The following is a 17665-nucleotide window of genomic DNA, read 5'->3' as shown; positions in this document are numbered from 1 at the left end:
TTGTACATTCTGTGTTACAATCCAGGCTGACAACTGCTTCTCTAAAGAGCTACATCCTCTTTAATACTTTGTAGAATGCAAAGTTTTCTTATGCTCCATACTGAGAGAGGAATTGTGTAGTATTTTGTTCAGGCCTCTTTCAAGTAGGAAGATTGAAGATTTACTCTTAGTTTGGGAATTTAGTGGGAACACTGAGCAAGCAAGGATTTCATTTAAAAACCTTGTAAGAGTTATTGAAATGACCCGACTGAATTTGATGTCGAAAGATAGGATTAACAGTTATGTAAGTTTCTTGGTTAAAAAAAATGAATTTGCTTCACAATTTTCCAGTCCATTTCCTTTCTGTTATTTCATTTTGTTTTTGTTCAAAAGCATACCGTGTCCTTGGTTTTATATGTAATATCCCGCTTACCTGCTATTTAATAGAACAAAAAGTGTCAAACCTGACTTTCTCAAAATGGCATACTGTGGTTCTTAATTTCCTCTCAATGTCTATATACACATATTTGTATGTGGGCTGTCTCTAAGCCCTTGTTTGATCTTTATGATGAGAAACTGCAAAAAACTGTCCAAATTGATTTCCCTTTTTAAGACTCAACATTTCCTTGGGCAATAATTTGTTCAAGATTTTGCAGTTGGGATATTTAAAATAGTTCAAGTCATGCAATATAACCATCAGAATCATGGCAAATTTAGTGCACTCAGAAAAGTTACAAACTTTTCCATGTATAAATCTCAAAAGGTATTTTTCTATTTGAATTAAATTTGAAAATAATTGTGTATAAAAATATATGTGAATGGTAACATCTGATAAATTACACATGCCATTAATTATTTAAAAAACTATCTCTCAAAATTTAAGCTTTGGAATGATTTTGACCAAATTTTCAAATACAAAGAACATTTCCATTGAATATTTCAATTTACATACAATAATTGATGTCAATATTAAAATATTATTAAATTTTCATTTCATAATTTTCAGTATATATTTACCTTGTACTGTCTGAGTTCAAGCCAAGATAAGGATAACCATGGTTCATCATTTTTCCAAATCTCCTGAGACTTGAATTATGGGTTTTAGCTATTTGTCACAATAACTAAAAAGGTTATTGGTTACCTTGGATTATCATTTCATTCAATAGCCCACCCTGTATTGGCAATCTGAATAATAATTAGGAGAAATACAACTAGCTCTACATAATGGTGAGTAGTCTCATAAGTATGTGGTGAATATCATCTGTTATTATTATTATTATTATTATCATTATTATTATTATTTGAGCCATGAGGTTTGAACTCTGGGCCTGGGAGCTATCCCTCAGCTCTTTAGTTCAAGGCTAGCGCTCTACCACTTCAGGCACAGTGCCACTTCCCATTATTTGGTGTTTAATTGGAAATAAGTGTCTCACAAACTTTCCTGCCCAGGCTGGCTTTGAACAGTGGTCCTCAGTTCTCAGCCTCCTAAGTAGCTAGGATTGCAGGTGTGAGCCACCAACGCCCAGCTTTCACCTACATTTTTGATTCTTAGATTTTGTTTTAATAGGCTATATTGGACTTGACATTTCTACAAACTGTAATTTAGATTTTAAATTGAGTGAAACTCAAGACTTCTCTAAAAACAAAGGCAAGTCAAGAAATGGCAATAAATGCAACAGTGATTACCATCATCTGAAACTTTTCTTAGGAAAGTAATTTGGTGTGTTTTAGGAGAAAAACATATCATTTCGATTTATAGTTAAATTTGCAATCTATTTCTTTTGATCATTCCTAGGCTTCTTATTAAGGTGCTTCACTAGTATGGCTAATTTTTTCCATTTTTAGTTTATTTTAATAAGTATCATTTTTACTTTTCCTCATCAAGCTTAAGTAATAAAGTAATACTACTTCAATGAATGAATATGGCAGAGTTCCCTACTTCTTTATTTTACTGACCAGTTTGAAAAATATTGTTATTAGTTCTCTTTACAGTCTAGTACAATTTGTCAATTAATCTATCCATTTTGGAGTTCTTGTTTGTTGGGAGAAACTTTATTACTGCTTCAATCATTGCCTGTTAATAGCTTTTAGAGTTAATATAATCCAGTCATATAAGATTAGAAATGTATGCATATACCATAGATTTTTGAGATTTGAGTTTTCAAAGTATTTCCTGATGATACTCTAAAATTCACTGGCATTTGTTGTGTATTTTTCCTCATATTAATTTTATTAATTTGTGTCCTCTATTTTGGTTAGTGTGGCTAAGGGTTGGTATTCTTGTTTATCCTTTTTAAAGATTTATTTTGTCACAGTGATATACAGTGGGATTACAGTTCCATAAGTGCAGTTACATAAAGTAATAAGTACATTTCTTGTCAAACTTGTTGCCACTTCCCCCATTTTTCTCCTACTTTCCCTCCCAACCCCTTCCCCTGCCCCACAAATTGTATAGATCATTTCCAACGTATGGCCTTGTGAATACCGCTGTTGCCTTGGTTCCTCCCTTAGCACAGAAGAGCAGGTAACTTTCCTTGAGAGTGACCATCGAAGAGGTACTTATATGATCAGATTTTTTAGGGTGGTTGGTTCTGTATTTTGTCCTCCCAGCATCTCAGCCCTTTCTCTATATTTTTTGTGTGATATAAATATGCATACATTCACACATATATGTATCCATGCTACATGTTATACACACACACACACACACATATATATATATATATATATATGTATATATATATAATAAAACCAGCATGATATACCTATATGTCATATAATCCCTGTCAGACTGAGGACAGCCAGTGAGTTCTCAGTGTAACTATGGTTCTGAAATTATCCCACAAAAAGTTAAACATTTTCCTTCTCTTAAAGTAGCTGACAGAAAATGCACAAACACCATTCTGCTTGTAGATGAGGTATTATTGTGGCTGAAAAACAAATCACTGTGACTCAAAACCGACAGAGGAATATATATATATATATATATATATATATATATATATATATGTATATATGACAACAACAACACTAGTCCTCCTCAAATCCTTGTGACCTCTTGACCCAATGTATCTGAAGCTGGACCATTCCTGGCTTTTTAGCTATGTGAGTCAGTAAGGCCATTTCTCCCTTAGAATGCTTTTAGAATATTTTCTATCACTTGTAGCTCTGGAAATTCTGAATAATTCATCTACAAAGCTCTGGTTTGAAAGTGTATACTCATTTTCCACATGGTAACTTATTTAGGTAAGTGGTAGCCTGGGTGTTAAATTGAGAACAACTACTAAATATATCCCTGTAGGCAGTAAAATAGCTGAGAAAAAGATTTTTTTTCTAAACTAGAACAATCTAGTTATATATCAAATAACAGCTATTTTCTCCCATTTGATGCACATAGAATTTGGAATTTTATACCAGTCACGTACATTCTGCCATGGATTGATTAAAGAAAATATATTTAAGGTTTAACTCCTAATTTAAAATCTATGGTGATATCAACTATAGTGAGGAAACAGAAAATTACACATTCTTCTCCCTCCAAAGTTAAAATACCCTTTATTCTGAGACTATTTTTTTTTTTGGTTGGTCATGTGACTTGAACTCTGGGCTTGGATGCTGTCCCTATGCTCTTCAGCTCAAGGCAACAGCTCTACCACTTGAACCACAGCACCATATCCCCTTTTCTAGTGGTTTTTATTCGAGATAAGAATCTCACAGACTTTCCTGCCCATTCTGGCTTTGAACCTTGATCCTCAGATCTCAGCACCCTGAGTAGCTAGGATTACAGTCATGAGCAACCGGCGCCTGGCTCTGAGACTATTTCTTACTTTTTATTTATTTATTTTTTGGCTAACACATATTTAGTTTACTCAATAAACCTATGATTATATTTGTTTCAAGTTTTTTTGCTTTTATTAAAGTTCTTATCAATGAAAATTATCAAAAAACCACAAGCTAGTAATCATATTATCAGCCCTGAATTTTTATTAGATTTTTTTTGTTGACATTAGTATGAAAATGATAAAATGCAACTAGCTAGAGTAACTCTAAGTAACAAAATTTGTTTTTCCCTTCCTAGGTCTCATATCTTCTTGATTATTTTTATTTATTTATTTATTTATTTGTCAGTAATGGCATTTGAACTCTGGGCTTAGGCGCTGTTTCTGCAGACTTCAGTTCAAGGAAAGTGCTCTACCATTTGAGCCACAGCAACACTTTTGGTTTTCTAGTGGTTTATTTGATAAAAGAGTCTCATGGACTTTCCTGCCTGAATTGGCTTTGAAATGCGATCCTCAGATCTCAGCTTCCTGAGTAGCCAGGATTACAGGCGTGAGCCACTAACATCTGGCTTCCTTGATTCTTACTTTTGTTATGTGATGACTTACATTGCTTACTGATGAACAGAACAAAAGTTCGGGAGTTTATAAGATTAGTTTTGTTTTGTTTTTTGTAATTTTTATTTATTTATTTATTTATTTATTTATTTATTTATTTATTTATTTATTTAATTTTTTGGAAGCCACAGTTACCTATAAACCTTTAAGTGTTGGCTGCTGAGAGCAAAAAAATTAGGGGTAATGCTTCAGATAAGGTGCAGCTGTTCAGCACAGGATGGCCATAGATTTGCAATCGACTTGCTTCCTTCTCTGGAGTTGTGGGTTTTAGGTGTTTATTAACACTTGTGGAGATGGTGAAGTAGCTTCACTGGGGATTTGGGGGACATTTCATAAACAGAAAACAAAACAAAACAAAAAAACCATACAAAATGTGACAGCACAGAAAATTGCTTGAATAGCTCAGCAGTGCAGAAATTCAGCATTGTATATGTGCTGAAGTCCAGCTCCAGCTGACACAAAAAGGGAGAGACAGTTGTGCTAGTGCTGAGCAACAAACTTCTTCAGCATCTTTGGCCATGATGAGACTCAGCCAGGTGCAGACTGAATAAACTATGAGGGAGAGCTTCATCCTGGTTTTGTATTGCCTGTTTCTCTTGTGGTGTTTTTAGTATTTTCTTTCAACAGTTGTACACATCGTGTTCCTTTCAACAAGTCTGTTTGCGTACAACCGATCTTGTTCAGAGTCACCCTTCTGCTGTGCTCAACACCCCTTCTACCCCGCCACTTATCTTGTCAATTTTCCTAGTTACGTTTTCCTAAAGATCCAAGAACATTAGGACTGTGTTTATCTGCCATTCCTCTTTTCATTGGTTTCCCTATCACTCTCAGTGCCCTCAGACTCTTCAACATCCCAATATCCATCGCTTATCCAAAATATAACACCATGAAATCTCATTCCATGTAATAAAACTCGCTAATATATAGCCCTGTATATGCTTTCAAATAGTTTAGATTTTCAAGTCTCACCGCTACATTGGAGAGAAAGCATGGCCTTTGGCTTTTTGAGCCTGGCTTTTTTGGCAAATTCTCATGAAGGTTAGAAGTGACAGTGGGGATACCTCAAAATCTAGGACTGGAACTAACCTGTGGTTAGTTACTGTAATATCATTTTACGGATGAATCTGCTTTTCACAAGAGAAGAGAAAAGTAATAGCATAAGCAAAGGAGGAAAGATAAGTCTCAAATACTAAGGTGCAGAAGTAATTATGTAAGAGAAATCCTTATTACATACAAATAAACCTTTTTCACATCTTCATGTTTACCCTACTTTCAATTTGAGAGAAAGTTCACAGTTATTGTATGTAACCATCCAACCTTCCAACATCATCAGTTCATTGTAAGTACAATCTTCCTCTCAACATTCAACAGGTGTAGAGGAAACACCTGCAATGTATTGAGGATTGTCATTTTTACGTGGCTCTGTTACACTGCTGCTTCACGTAGGGTCTCCATCCTGTGACTTGCTTTGGTCAAAGGAATATTGGGTACCATGTCATGGTGGACGCACAATCTCACAGTGCGCATGCTCAGTTGTTTTGTTGTCTGTGTGCTTCTGTAATTGTCACTGAGATTGTGCTCAAAAATAAACACAGCAAGCCGGGCGCCAGTGGCTCATGCCTGGAATCCTAGTAGGCTGTAATCTCAGGAGGCTGAGATCTGAGGATCACGGTTCAAAGCCAGCCCAGGCAGGAAAGTCCGTGAGACTCTTATCTCCAATAAGCCACTAGAAACCACAAGTGACCCTGTGGATCAAGCAGTAGAGCGCTCGCCTTGAGCTGAAGAACAGAGTGTCCAAACTCAGAGTTAAAAGTACACAACAATCATTGCCCTTAATTCCAACTGGAGTCGAGCGAGGTAGAAGCAGTTTGAGGAGGTAACACCTTCGTTTTTATTGCAGATGTCAGATGGAATCTTCTAAGTAAACAGTCTTTATTCTTCTGTGAGAGCTACTACTAAACCAGATACTGACAATTTAAAAAAAAAGAAAATTCTAAGCAATTTCTTCCAAATTTTGCCCTGGCAGGTCCTTCATGGTTCTAAGGTTTGGGAAAGAAAGCAGGCAAGTGGAATTCTCTGATTGTCACTTGGGGGTAGAGCTGGGGCAGGAACTCCCAGATACAAAGTAATCATGTTTTCCTTCCAGCTTCAAATTGGTCTCAGCAATCACACGCTTCTCTGAAATGATTTCCATCAGACTCCTGTTGCATGCTATGGATTTCACGGTGCCCACCTGCAGTCCTCTCTCCTTGCCAACATCGAAGGAAATTATATTTTATGTGCTGGCTTCACAGTTTCATATATAGTTGCCACTTAAATCCCACCCAGTGCTCTTAAGATTAGGGAGAAAATTATCTGCCTGCCCACCCCCCTCTTTTCTATCTGGGTCACTGGCTGTGTATTACCATCGTCTCTCCCCATAAATATACCAGACATCGTTGGTGGAATGATTTTCAGTTTAACTTCTGTATACTTGACCTGATTTTTTTAACCCTTCACTCTGACTGGCACCTACATTGAAGTGGTATATCAGGTTACATTATGACAGTTGTGATGTACTGAAATTTGGATGGACAGTCAGCTCAGTAAGTAGCAGGGTAGGTTGGGGCTGGGAGGAGTCTGATTGTAGCTCTCAACAATGGACACATAAGTGGGAGCAAGCCCAAAGCTCCATCAAATCACCTAAGTCTTGATGTATGAAAATAGCAGCTGTGAGAAAAATTATTCGCCCTGGGAACAGGAGGGAAAAAATAGCCAAGACACTATAAGGGATGATACTCAGTAAATTATGCAAGACAACAGTGCAGAAAGTGACTCATTATATGGAACCTTTTAGCACCTTTCCCTTCCCTCAGGAGTAATGTGGCACATACAATTTAGGAGTTGTCTGGGTTCTTCTTTTCAGTTACTCCTCTCTGTTGGCCTGTAGCAAATAAGGTGGTATCATATCCTAAAGTAGGTATCAAAACCTCATTATGCCATATAGAAAGCACTGAAATTTTCATTTCTACTAAATGCATAGAAATGAAAGTCTACTTGATAAATAAACATGTCAAAAACCCTAGAAAGAATGGGCAGAATGATGAAAATTTTGAACTGTCTGCTGTATGTAACCACATTCATATCAGTATGTAATTATATTCATATCCTACCTCAAAACTTAATCTAATTTTAAACACCCTTATCTCTAAAGCTGATTAATACATCAATCGTTTACTGACTTAAAAATTAATGAGTAGAAGGAAAAACAACTTTGTAGGTACCTGTATGTTGGTTAAATTTAATCTTTATTTGTTTGAGTTGCTTTTTCCTTTACAAATTTTCTTCTTTTTTTTCAGTTACACATAGTAATCAAGCATGCACTTCAGCATCAAAAATTAAGAAACAAACAGAACAAAAGGTTTCAATTATTTTTTAATTCATTTATTTTAGTTAGGGGAACATTGATAACTCTAAGTAGGAGAATAAAGACATCATTTTAAGAGTTGGTTACAATTGCCAGTAAAGGGTAATAAAACCATGAAGGAGGAGACAAGAGCTATTTTCAAGACAGTAATGGAAGATTTCTCTGTAATGAAGGGGTATTTCTCCTGGGCTGGAATGAATGAGCCTGTTACACTATCTGTGGAAGGTCTTCATGGCCCAGGAAAACAGAAAATAAAGACTTCAGGAAATGTCACAGTAGGGTGGTGTGTGGTGTTAAGAGGGTCACTGGTAGGATAGAGAATCAGAGGAATAAAAATCCAGAAAGCTGTGATCACAGGTAACAATTTAAAATCTACAGTTTGAAAGTGGCATGGTAGATTTGGTTTCACATTTTCCAATCAGTCACCATAAAACAAGCTCTAAAGGATCAGGTTTATGCTGTTTTATTCATTGTTGTCCAATGTTTTGAGGGTCTAGCTAATTGGAAAACAGTCAAAAAATTATGGTGGCATATTCCTATAATCCCTGACATTCAGGGGGTACAGATGGAAAAGATCTCAGTGTGAGATCAGCTTTTCAAAGAAAGGGGAAGCCTCTATCTGAAAAAAATTAATCTAGGCAGTATAACTCATTCCTATAATCATATGTGGAAAGTATACTTAGGATCTCAATCCAAGATTTGTCCCCCTGGATAAAATGGGATACATGGTCTGAAAAGTAATTAAAAGCAAAGCACTGGCTAGGAACAGTGGCTGAATTGGGAGAGTACATGCCTAGTAAGCTCGAAGCCCTAAATCCAGACCCAGTGAAAAACAAAATAGTCACTACTCGAAATTTAAGCTGATTCAAAATTTGAAAATATTCTCCAATTTCTTTATGAATTTAATTTTTTTGTTTTTCATTTGTATCAATTTCAGTTCAAGAAACTATTGTTGACCTTAATTTTCTCCTCAGGCTGAAAGACAAACACATGTGCTCTGTTCCTTTCCCCATGTCCTGTGATCTCTGTGAGTTCAGGCTAAGGAGCATTTTGCCAAGGCGCTTGATACCAGAAGCATTAGAGCAAGGTAAAGACAGTTTAGGGCTGGGGCCAAAGTCTCAGCACAAATTCAGTGATTTGTCATCCATACCTTAATTGGTATCCTGAAGCGATTCCTGTGGGTCATCTTTATTACACCTGTATTTTGACTGCAACCCTCACAAGAGGTCAGTGTGGGATTTTCCACCGTGTCACACATCAGAGCTGCAAAACTTTTGGATTTTGGAGCAAATCAGACAGTAGATACACAGATAAGAAACTCTCATCCCATATCCACTGAAAATCATTTTTGTTTATTTTTCCATTTATCTTTTATTGCTAAAGGCAGAAAGGATGACCAAGACATACATGTTCAGAGTTCTGCAAATATTCTTGATAGCTGAGTTGTGAACTTTTTTTTCCTTTCCACATTTCTTTGGTTCCCATCAAATCAAATTATTGGTGTCTGTGAGGAAGTCCTTTGTACATGTGCCAGGATATCATCAATCTCAACCCCACTGGTAAAAATCAAATATCAATATTCTTTTTAATCGTGTGACTTGAGGGTGTTCCTCTGTTTTTTCTGAGCTACACTAATGGGTTTTATACCTTGAATTCACTCACATAGCAGCTGTGTTTAATCATCATTTTAATTTTATCCCTTTTACCTCTATTTGGCATCACTGCTTTTATTCTATAACTTCTAATCTGCTTTACTTTGTTGCCTCCTTGTTGGAACATATCTTTTACATCATTTCCTGCAATAGAAAGATATTTTAAGGTCTATATTATAAAATAACAAAGAGTTACACTAGTGGGGTCATTATAAGATAGAAATGGTGAAATGTTAACTGAAGTTTATTGGAAGAATTTAAGGAAGAAATATCAGGAAACTAACCAGATGTTATGTTTGTGCCACAGAGAATCAGATTTAGGTTGATTGTGGTGGATGAGTGACTCATTGAAAGTAATATGTATTTCTAGTATTTTTGAAATGTTTCAGTTTTGAGCTAGCCTGTGTGGGACAGTATTTACGCATTATGCAATATTCTCAGTGAGAAATGGTAATTTCATACAATCATGTCTTTACTCTCAGGATGTGAATTATAGTTTTGATTGCTTTTCAAATTCCACATCACTTGTATTCCATTTCTGGGATACTGTTGTTTTCATATTTAATTGTACTTTTAGTTTATATTAATGAAGTTTTCCTCTAATGTGTGTGTGTGTGTGTGTGTGTGTGCGTGTGTGCGTGCGCGTGTGTTTGGTAGCAGGCCTAGTGATTCCTAGGCAACCATTTCTACCATTTGAGTCACATTTCCACATCATCTACTATGTCTTTGACATGTAGTTGTTTTGTCTTTAGTGTTTAGTTTTTTTTATTGAGTGGTTCAATTACCTTGAAAGGACTCTTCCCTGACTATAGAATACTAAACTAGTCATTGATGCCATTGGTGATGAGCTTGGAAAAATATACATAATTAAATTTTAGAAAATATTTTTTCTCTTAATTCCTACTCCCCAATTTAATTTTTCTGCCGTTAATGATTACTGTTGTCTAAGACTCTCTTCCTCTTCATAGAGAAGAATCCTTCAGTTTCTTCTGGGTTCTGGGTATGTGTAATCAGAGGAGATATAGAGTCCTTAGCAGAGTAGAATGAAGTCAATCCAGGATTTTAATGTAAGTCTTATAACTTTGAAAGCAGACAGTACTTTCCCACAGGCAGAAACAATTCAGAGGAGAAATACCACCTGTTCAGGAAGTAGGGGAAACAATTGGCAAATGGATGACATCAAATGAAAAGATTCTGTATAAGGGAAGAAACAATCATAATGTAGATAACAGTCTACAGAGTGGGTGAGTGTGACTCACTTAACGAAGCATTGAAGAAAACATGTTAAGAAATATGAACAATCTTTTTTTCTGGCTGAGGCTGAATCAGACTTTTAAGTTCATCCACATTATTATACAATATTTACTAAGCAACTGTCATGAGCCAAGGGATCTGTACGGCAGAGCAGCATGGTGTTTTTTGTTTGATGTGACATGTGTGATGTGGGCTGTGATGCTCATTTTTTGGTGTAGGGGATTTTTTTTTTCCTTTTGCCTTTATTTGGGCATGATGATACAAATGTTCAGTCACAGAATTGCTCTTTTCATCATGTTAACTATGGACTAGTTTTCACATTATTGATTAAGGTTCTAATGGGGAGAAGAGAATTAATTGGAAGGGAACAGATTTTTAACTGAATATTTTGAAATACTTGCTTTCTGTTGACTCTCAAAATGAAAAAAAAATTGATAACCAAGAGTGAAGAAACATAAATACCATCACAATGCTTAATATTTGGTTATTTCGGGACGACAGCTCCCAGGTGATCACTAGGCTTTTGGACAGCTATGTGATTTTACTATAATAAACAGTGCATAGACTAACACTTAGGTAGAGAAAACTAATATAGCATGGAATAAAAGGAGAGAATGTAGCCTTTACTCTTTAAATAGACATAATTTCTATTAAGATGAGACACCTGCTTCCAAGTAACTTTTTTTTGTTGGTCATGGGGCTCGAACTCTGGGCTTACTCGCTGTCCCTCAGCTCTTCAGCTCAAGGAGAGAGCTCTACCTCTTGAGCTACAGCGCCACTTCCGGTTGTCTAGACGTTTATTGGAGATAAGAGTTTCGTGGACTTTTCTGCCCGGGCTGGCTTTGAACCATGATGCTCAGCTCTCAGCTTCCTGAGTAGCTAAGATTACAGGCATGAGCCACCGGAGCCCAGCTTCCTTTTTTTGGTTGCATGAATTTGGTTAGTTTGAAGTGTAGCCACATGGTAGAGCTCTTCTCTCACATTCACAAGGCTCAATCTTCATATTAGTAGCTAATAAATACTGACCTATTGTCTCTACAAGGTCAATGTTAATTAGCAACTAAGTAGGCTTCTTTCTTTCCTTTTGTTCTACCCTCCTCTTTTCTTTCTCTACTCTGTTTTCCCACCAGTCTTTTTTTTAAATGTCTTCCTTCCTCCCTTTCCTCTTTCCGTCCCTCTTCCTTCCCCGATTCCCCCTCCCTCCCATATGCCATTCCTTCCTTTTAGTCTGTTTCTCTTCCTTCTTTGTTTCTTCCTCTGTCCTTCCTTCCTTTTTTGCTCCTTCAAACAATGGAGGTATACATGTTCTCTGAATCTACATCTACATTGTTTTGTTGTTGTTGTTGTTGTTTGTTTGTTTGTTTTTTCTTTTTGGTCGGTCATGGGGCCTGAACTCTGGGCCTGGGCGCTGTCCCTCAGCTCTTCAGCTCAAGGCTAGCGCTCTACCACTTGAGCCATAACACCACTTCTGACTTTTTTCTTTTTGCTTATGTGGTGCTGAGGAATCGAACCCTGGGCCTCAGGCATGCAAGGCAAGCGCTCTACCACTGAGCCACCTTCCCAGCCCTATACATACATTGTTTAACAAGAATATAGACTTTGTAGATCTGGTACTCCATATACTGGTGAATAAAAATAGTGTTCTTAATTTTGCAAGTATCATTTTAAGTTAACTTTTGTGCAAGTGTGTGTTAGCACGGAGGCTAGATGTCAGGCCTTTGAACTCTCACTACGTTTTGGTTTCTTTCTTTTTTTTTTCCTTTTTTAATACTCATGATTGGGTCTGTATTGTTTGACTCACTTGTCAGTCCTATACATTATTTTATAGTATATACAATATTTTCCGTTAAATACTCGTAACTCTTCTATATATATTTGAGCATAAAGGTCTACAAAAAGAAATTTAAGCAATGTTTGATGGTCAAATATCAGATAATCTCCTTTGTATTGTTGTTTTCTTTTTAATGGGAATTGCAATGATTTTCCAAAAATAGTATTTAATACAATCACAAGTACTAATAAATAAACCAGAATGAAACTGACAATTATCACATGAACTTTCCCATATGTATATACAAAAATGAAATAAAGAAAGAATGGCATAAATGTAAAACTGGGACCATTTAGGAAAGGGAAATATGGAAAGACAAAGGATTAAAAGAGGGGGATGAGGATGATTATCATGAAAGTCCTTTGGGATATGAGTCAAGTAAAGGAAATTCTTAAAACTGACTCAAAAGGAAGGAGTTAGCTGGGCATTAGTGGTTCATGACTGTAATCTTAACTACTCAGGAGGCTAAGATTGAAGTTCAAGGCCAGACTAGACAGGAAAGTCCATGAGATTCTTTCCTCTAATTAACCACAAGAAAACTGGAAGTGGAACTGTGACTCAGAGTGGTAGTGCACTAGCCTTCAGCTGAAGAACTCAGGAAGAGCACCCAGTCCCTGAGTTCAATCCCAACCAAAAAAAAAAATCAAAAAGGTAAGAAACAGACAATAGAGGATATGAAAGAGCAATTGAGGGGATGGATGATGAAAAGATATATATATTCCCGTTTTGTAATTATCATAGGATGACAAAAATAGAAAATGAAAAGAAATTTAAAATTTAGTAGCAAATATTTGGCTCCCAGTGAATACACATTGACAACAATGTTAACCATAATTATTGCTAAGTAAGAGAGCTCATTTTGGTGTGGGTACCAAGACTTGAATTCAGGGACATGTCTTTCAATCACAGCCTCTGGCTTGCAGCTGGCATCCTAACACTTGAACCAGTCTGCCTTTCTGGTTTTATGATGAATAAGTGAAAATAAGTGTCTTGGACTTGTCTACTTTGTATAATTTTGTGATCCTCAGATAGCAGCTTTTCCTGAGTAGCTAGGATTAAAGGAATGATTCATAAATGCTTGGTGTAGATCTCTTTTTAACTGAACTTTGCAGTAGATTGACCTTATTTACACTCTTAGAATTTCTTTTTCTACACTATAAGAACTCCATTTCTCAAATGCCTTTGAGACATATTTTTCTGTAAAAGTTCTCAAATATTTGAGTTATTGCCAATTTTTGCAAGAGATTACATTGTCCCTTCCTTTCTAATTTCCAAATAAGCCCATACTCTTTACTTCTTGTATATAGTAGACATGTAGATTTATAGTTTTATATTATACCATAACAGGTCATCATTAGGACCATGAGTGTCATAATTGTGGTGTACTTTCATTTTTTGGTACTGGATTTCTATGTTGGTGTTGCGGGTTATTTTTTCTATGCCCCAGATGTTATTAAGGATGTCATAAAAATCAGACTGGGCTTGCTTTGTAGAGAGCTACAAACACGAAAGTAAGGTAACTATGTAAAATACAATGTGAAGGATCATGTACTGAATACTCTTAATTTATTTAAAAAATATTGTGGGAGCTCAGAAGAGAAGAAAAAAATTTCTGAGTATAAAGATTATAAGTAAATCTATACCAGATAGGATAGCTACACCAAATTTCAAACATGGTTCAACAAAAAGACAACATGGAAGAGAGAGAGGGTAGGAATAAGTATAACAATAAATCATACTGGTAAAAAGTCCATATTATTCAAGAAAAGCTACCTTAAAATGTAAAAATAATTTAAGACTTCTCATTTCCCATATCTCGTCATTTCTCTGTGTGTCTCCATCACAAAATTCTTGTTATATGGTTTCCATTTTCCTTCTATTTCCTTATAGTTACATGTCTCAGACAGCTTGACTTCAGTGTGTATGTATCCCAATTTTATTTTAATAAATCTTAAATGGTCTTAGCTCAGATAGATGATTTCTCTAAAAAATTCAAATGACGTTTAATGTCCCCAAATACGAATTCTTCTATAATTTATTCTCAAGCTAAGCCAACCTTTTGATTTAATCTGGTGATTTAAGTAGTTACTGAATATTCAAAACCCCAGAAGGTCATGCTTGTCATGCTTGTCACTATGAAAAAACATGTCAATTTCACAGTGACTTAAAAAAAATCTCAGAATGATTACAATATTAAGTGACATATAACCTACTCAAACTATATTTAAACTTTTAATGATGATATTTTCTGTTATCTAATTATAGCTCTGGGATATTTGTAGTTTAAAAGTCTGGAAAATTTTTATTTGTGTTCAGAGAGGTGAAGACTTATAATATATTACAGCAGTAAATTATGCTTCATCCAATTTTTTTCCTGTTGTCAGTTTCCAAATGACTCTGGTAAATAATGTGTCTGAGCCTGAATTTTGTTTTAATAACTTGGATATTTGTAAGATTTTAGCATGAGAAGAACATTACTGTAAATGTATGTACACACAGTATTTAATAAATTCACATTTCTAAGCTTTCATCAGAGAAATCTTAAACTTCATTAGAAATGTACATCTTATTCTGAGATTTGCTCTGCCAGTTTTATTCTAGTATTACTTTAAAACTCTGGGGTCAGGGTAATATTTTCTCTAAAACCTTTAGATGTCAGTTGTCAGCAAATTTTCATGAAGCCTAATACATATCCTCTCTATTATTTTATCTAAATTACATTTCCTTTTCAAGAACTATCCAGGCATAATCTTAGAGAGTTTATTTCATTTTTGCAAGCAAAGTATAAGAGATTAGCATCACTGACTTGCTGAATGTTGAAAGCCAACTAAATGTATAGGGGTCATGCAATGTGTATAGGATGCAACAATACATTAAGTTCTTTAGTTGATGTGGAAAAAAAGTCTCAAGCACTTTGGGCAGAAAATAAAGAAAAAAATACTTGATAAACTTTATCTGCAGATGAGGAGCAGAGAGGTCCCACAGGGTTCAGACCCACTCCGGTAACAGGAGGTTGTCTAATGTCAGCAGCCTTGTTGTTTCCTGAGGGAGCAGTGTTACTAACAAGACAGTGCATTTTCACAAACTGCAATTTCAGGAGCTTGTGAAGCATTCTCTACTGGCCTAATAGACTGAAGGCATCTGGAAGAGAACATTTTAGTATTCTGCCCCACTTCCCCTGTGGAAGGGGAGGGAGTGTTTCTGGGCCTCTGAATGTATGGAGAGAGAACCAAGATTTCTTTCCTGTACTCAGAGCCAGGTTGACTTACTCATTTTTGTTATCTTACCAAATAGAACATTCATATTTACGCCATTTTTTTTGGGGGGGGTCCGGTCGTGGGGCCTGAACTCTGGGCCTGGGCACTGTCCCTCAGCTCTTAAGCTCAAGGCTAGCACTCTATCACTTGAGGCACAGCACCACTTCCGGCTTTTTTCTTTTTTCTTATGTGGTGCTGAGGAATCGAACCCAAGGCCTCATGCATGCAAGGCAATTGCTCTACCACTGAGTCACCTTCCCAGCCCGTCATTTTTGTTTTAACACATACAGTAAGCACTGACAATAGCTTTAAAGAATGGATGGGAGTAGTTGGGTGTATGTGTGTGGGGGGTTATGAGATGGTGGATGTATGGGAAGGTGGAGGGGAGGAATGTTCTCCCGGAATGCCTGAGCAGGGTCATGCAAAGGGACTTGCTCCCCATGGACACTGCTTCATGTGCCAACATCTACTTTTTAATCACAAAGCAGCTATCTTTAAGTTTCAAACACATATAAAAATTCCTTCAGAGACTAAGGAATAAAAGTTCTCTGAAAATAATCTCTGTTTAGTCTTTATTCATTGTCTTTCACATTTGAATTTTGGCAAAGTGATGAACTCCTTGTCTATGGTGAAACCATGCTTTCTCAACAGAGCTATTAGCAGAACGGTCTTTGAAAGATATGTAGAAGTAACTAAAGTTAACTTTCAACTGCTCCATAGTGGAAAAAAATAGGGACAGATCTGCATAAAAATGAGGTCAATTCTGCCTTGGTTTCAGGAGTTAGGACAACTTTCCTAGAATCCATGAATGACAGTAAACTTCAAAAAAGCAAAACAGCGATTACTTTCATATAATTTGTGCATAATGTCTGCAGATTTATCCATGTAAAAATAGGTGTTTTTTAACCTACATAGAAATTCTGGGGTTTGTGCAGACACATGAATTTTAGAGGGGTTTTAATACATAAAAAGCACATCATTGCATGTACTGCTATCTTACACAGCGACTATTACAAATATCCAAAGATCTATGTAAGTGAATAACTGATTATTAAAAAAAAAAAAACCTCAGAAACTATCCTCTTATTATGTGAGGGTTGATGGAATTTTATCTTAGCTGGAAGTGTAAGTGACTCATACCTATAATCCCAGCTAAGAAACAGAAGAATGCAGTTCAAGAATTTGGCCATAAAATGCATCTTCTAAAAGTAAAAAGTCTTCTAAATTCATCTAAAAGTAAAAAGTCCATCTTCTAGATAATAGCAGAGCTTATAAGGATGTTTCAAATGGTACAAATGGTAGAGTACAAGCCTGGTGAACATAGTGCTCTAAGTTCAAACCCGAAAGGAAAGGAAAGGAAAGGAAAGGAAAGGAAAGGAAAGGAAAGGAAAGGAAAGGAAAGGAAAGGAAAGGAAAGGAAAGGAAAGGAAAAGAAAGGAAAGGAAGAAAGAAAAGAGAGAGACAGAAAGAGAGACAGAAAGACAGAGAGAGAGAAAAAGAGAGAGAAAAAGAGAGAAAGAAAGAAAGAATAAATGAAAGATAAAAAAGGAAAAGATGTTATTACTTGATTTTTTAAAATAGTTTTTTGCTTAAAGAAACACTTCATTTGGTATATTTTTTTTCTTAGAAACACATTGCTTTAAACTCCAGTTAGATTCAAAACATATATTGACTGAAAAGGGGATTTATAATTAATTGTAAATGTCATATTTATTTCCTTTTATGTTAATAGAAAAGAAAATATGCAGCAAACATTGAATAATCTTATGAGCAGAGTAACTAGAAAATACATCTTCACAAAAATATTTTTAAATCCTAGTTTTGAAAACTTGAATAGCTCAAAAAGGCCCACGTTAGAGTATTTAGGGAAAAAAAAAATCATAGACTTTTTA

The 17665-nt window shown here is 35.8% G+C and overlaps 1 protein-coding gene across 3 annotated transcripts in view; it reads left to right on the top strand.

Moving 5' to 3' along the window:
* The window catches only part of Cdh12 (cadherin 12), an 836266-nt gene that overhangs the window by 715363 nt on the left and 103238 nt on the right, over positions 1-17665 (top strand). The window lies entirely within an intron of this gene.

This window comes from Dipodomys merriami, unplaced genomic scaffold (genome assembly GCF_024711535.1).
Source record: "Dipodomys merriami isolate MVZ:Mamm:240054 unplaced genomic scaffold, mDipMer1.0.p SCAF_32, whole genome shotgun sequence".
Lineage (NCBI taxonomy): Eukaryota > Metazoa > Chordata > Mammalia > Rodentia > Heteromyidae > Dipodomys > Dipodomys merriami.
Note: the sequence above shows the minus strand (reverse complement) of the source record. Positions and strands in the feature narration are given on the sequence as shown.